Source organism: Diplotaxodon limnothrissa, linkage group LG10 (genome assembly GCF_057381915.1).
Source record: "Diplotaxodon limnothrissa isolate DT_005_m linkage group LG10, D_limnothrissa_male_GT1.1, whole genome shotgun sequence".
NCBI classification, from domain to species: domain Eukaryota; kingdom Metazoa; phylum Chordata; class Actinopteri; order Cichliformes; family Cichlidae; genus Diplotaxodon; species Diplotaxodon limnothrissa.
The window spans coordinates 15,754,135-15,758,378 of NC_140605.1; positions in this window are offsets into that span (position 1 = coordinate 15,754,135).

A 4,244-nucleotide genomic window follows, 5' to 3' on the forward strand; every position below is an offset into this window, starting at 1 on the left:
TGTATTTGGAGTAGACTGTGGCATTTGTGGTCTAAATGTAACCTCATTATTGGCTGATAACTGATCAGAAATCACTGCATCCTGATATGAAGCATTGCCTTCTTATCTTGCTGTCCTAGCTGTTAGCAAAGTCCCAAGTAAATATATAGCATTTTTAATGTTTTAATAAAACCTTTAAAATCGTGTATAACTTGTTGTCCCTCCCTTCTTAATTCATTTTTCTGTAATTTTCAAATGTTTTCTGATTGCTTGAAATACTCAACTACACTCTCTAATCATCAGTAACATGAGCAGAATCTTTGTCACTTAGTTATTTTTTATTACTGTAACTAGGTTCACAAATTGCAGGATAAATGTCTGACATTTGACCACAAGCTGAGCCTGAATGTCTGGGTTGCTCGCTAATATATTTAATATTCACAATTAAATCTGCTGAGAATTTTAAAATATATATTTGTGTCAAATGAGGCGGTGTGAAAAGGGAAGAGTCGATTGGACCCAAAAGTGCAGACTCTCAGAAAACTTAACTTAAAAGCAGCTTTATTGCTGGAATGCCAAAAATACAAAACTAAACTATGAGGCACAGGAAAACTAGACAAACAGGCAGCACACACAGCACGGGAATGATGGAGATTGCAACACAGGACAGAGGAAGACGCAGACATTAATACACACAAGAGCTGTGTCCCAAAGCGTAGGCTGCATCCTTCGGAGGCCGCATTTGAAGGCCGATTACGTCACAGCCAGGCGACGAAGGCTGTCCCAATTCGTCAACTCCTTCAAATGCGGCCGACAAATGCGTCCTTCATTTCCCCGAATTTGAAGGATGGGTCGGGTGTTTCCTTCGTGTCCCACCATATCCCAGAATTCATAGCGCGGCCCAGCCAATTCCAGTTTCCAACAATGGCAGCCGGGTCACAAAATAATATTTTCAGGCGAGAAAGTAGCCGTGTAAACTTCAAATATCTGCTTGGTTTATCAAGACACGCATATTTGCAAAAGTGCTCCGACGTTTTCGGAGACGTCTGTTACCCACCCGCTCGATAGCTAGCCGGGGGGTTCAATGGTCACTCGAACCGGCGAGAGCAGCGGACTCCCGGCTTCGTCATTTTCAGACCCCCGCTCTTTCGCTACTCAGGTTAAACATGATATATAAGTCACTCGGATAACTTGTTTGGCTTTTTTCGGTGTTTTACTTGTTGCGGAATAAATCGGTTTGGCTGAGATCAAACTTATTAGATTGGATTAAATAAAACTTTATTAATCCTCTGGGGGGGTTTCTCCAGGATTTTCACACAGCTGAATAAACGTCAAACAGAAAACTGAATAAACAGAAGTTTGAGACGGTCGAGAATTTACGCCAGTGTCCTGTTATATTTTAGATAGCAAGGAGCAGACGGCTGAGTTTATTAAACTTCACCGAGACAGCGGTGACGCAAATCTGAAGGCTAGACTGTCCCATTTCACAGCCTCGCACTTCTGTCCTTCTCGGTCTTCGAAGGACCCGGCCCACGTAGACCGCGAAGGCCAGGTTCTTCGAAGACAGAGAAGGCCGGAAGTGCGAGGATGCGGCCTACGTTTTGGGACACAGCTATTGACAAACGAGGTAACACACCACAGGAGGGAACACAGCTGAACGTAATCTAACTAACGAGACAGGAACAAGGCTGAACATGAAGATCACAGGACAAATGACTGTCAAAGTAAAGCAGGAAGTGACAAGCACACTGATACAGAAACTAAGATACAGGAACTTGACAGGAAAAAGTAAACCACAAAGAAAAAAGTGACTTAACACAGGATATGACACAGAAACACATAGGGGGCACAGGAAAAACTAACTTACAGAGGTGCATCCAGCAAATTGAAAACCTCACAGTGAATCAATATTGGGATGAACATAAAAATATACAGAAGGTATGAACACATGGTCTAAAAATACAAATCTAAAGTGTTTCTAGAATGAGCAGCAAACCAGCGGATGTGTTGATGACATGTTAAAAAGTTTGGCTCTTCCCTGACGGTGAATCTGCTTGCTGCATCGATCCCTCAGTCAGACATGTAGAGCCTCTCTGATCTGGTTGAGTCCAGGTCAAGTGCTGTTGCTAGGTGCATCGTCAAAGCTATGTCTGTCTCTACACAGCTGGCCACACAGAGCGTCTCGCTGACAGCCACACTGTGAGTGCCAGCGACTGGTGCAGTTATGAATTACTGCTAATTATGACAAAAACAGATCCTTGGAATGTTTTGAATGGATGAATAACCAGCGATGAATAACCTATTTATTTATAAACTATTAAAAATGAAAATAAGTGGTTATTTAGATTTATCTTTTGCATGAATGTGTGGATGAAGTGAGCTATGATGCATTTTCTGAACGTGGCAGTTAAAGGTAAAAAGAAATACACGTGGACCAAAAATCAAACAGAGGAAGATATAGAAGTGCCAAAAACCCCATAAGACTAATGACATGCTCAACCTCCCTGTCAACAATAAGCTTGTATGAGTGTGTGTGAATGAAATGATGAATAAATTTACATACAGGTAAAAATTCAATATACCTAAATGTTATCATAGAGCCTCTGAAAATTACTGTACATCATCTTTTGCCCTTTACTAACTAGAGGTTGCAAATTTTGATACCGTTCAATCCAAAAATCCCTGGTTTGTGTAGCTTTTATTTTTAGCATTGTGATTAGTTTTGTATACTAATGCTGACGCATCACTGGAAAAACAATGAGAAAAATCCATAAGAATTTACAGTTTCCTCCAGTGAATATTAAATAGTATTGTTTCATATTGAAGACTTGTACAGATCATATGATTTAATCACGAGCCTGGGGCTTTTGGCATTTTTCTCACTCAATGTCATATATAGCTAAAAGGAAAAAGGGGCCTTTGCCTATTTTGACAAAAAAACAAATGAGAAATAGATGCTAACTTGGCAGCCTGGCCTCAGTAATGAGCCCATTTACATCTAAATGTGACGACGCTATGGGAACTAAAATGGTCAAGCGCACTTTTCCCTGAACTTTTTGACTTCTACCGACTTTGCCGTTCGTTCCAGTATACAAAGCATTTGTTCGCTAATGAATTTTCAAATTGTGCTGTTTAACGTCAAAGTTGCCCCAGTCCTTGCACTCACTCCTCATAAATGAAAAATAATTAGAAATCGTGCTGTGCTCAGAATTATTATTAGACAAACCATTAGAGGTCTAAATATCTTTGGATGATTTCAAATTTCCTTTTGATGTGAATCCATTGGTTCTGCTATAGTTATGTCTCAAACGTTCCCTTTGACCCTATTCATGTGAAGGCCTTGAAATGTTCTTCAAAAGGGTTTGTTACCCTGCGGAGGTCAGTAGGCTATTACGTATGGCTGACTCACATTTTTCCAAATCAGCAGACTTTTGGCCTAGAAATAACAGGTCAAACCAATGAATTTAATGAACTCTCCCAGACACAATGAATGCCTCTTGCCATTTGAACCCCAATAAAGGGATATGGGCAGGTCAGCAAGCCCTTTCAAGGGGTTTGTACACAAATGTGACAGAATGCAGTTGCTTCAGTGTCTGCGCTGACAAGTTGTTCAAAGTGCTGGGGATGTCAGAGATAGTGCCTTCATCCACACTGCTCCCTTTGTTCCCTATTTTGTGTCCGTTGCGCTTTCACAAGTCCCACAAGTACAAAAGCCAAAGAATGCAAAGCGTCTTTTGCGATGTTGTGTTTGCCTCATTTCTCTTCGCCGAATGTTATGCTGTAGGCGTGCATGTTGGAGACTTTTTTGTAGAGAAAACAAAGCTGAATTACGGTGCAGAACAACTTCTGATGGTGACGGGCTGCTCCTCCCTCCTTTTCACCACTTTACTTTTCTGATCCTCCCCTCTTTCTCTCCCCTCATTCACTTTTTTTTCTCTAAGATTTGATTTTTGATCCTTTGATGTTTCCAGTGGGATTTCTTCTACAGCTTAGAGATGAAGATTTTCAACTGAATTAACAACTATTTTACATTTTGTGTTTAACTTTTTAAAAATGTCCGTGTATTGATGGGCATTTTCTTGATGCAGCTGCCTGGCTGGTTTTCGCTTGGCAGAAAAAAAAACAATCTTGCAATCATACGGTGTTGGAGTGTTCACTTAATTGAATCAATTGGAAACCCATGGGAAATCACAGAGGGGGGTAAGTGTTTGGGTGGAGGGAGGTCAGAGACTTAGAGCAGCAAAAAGAGGGGGAATAGACACCCA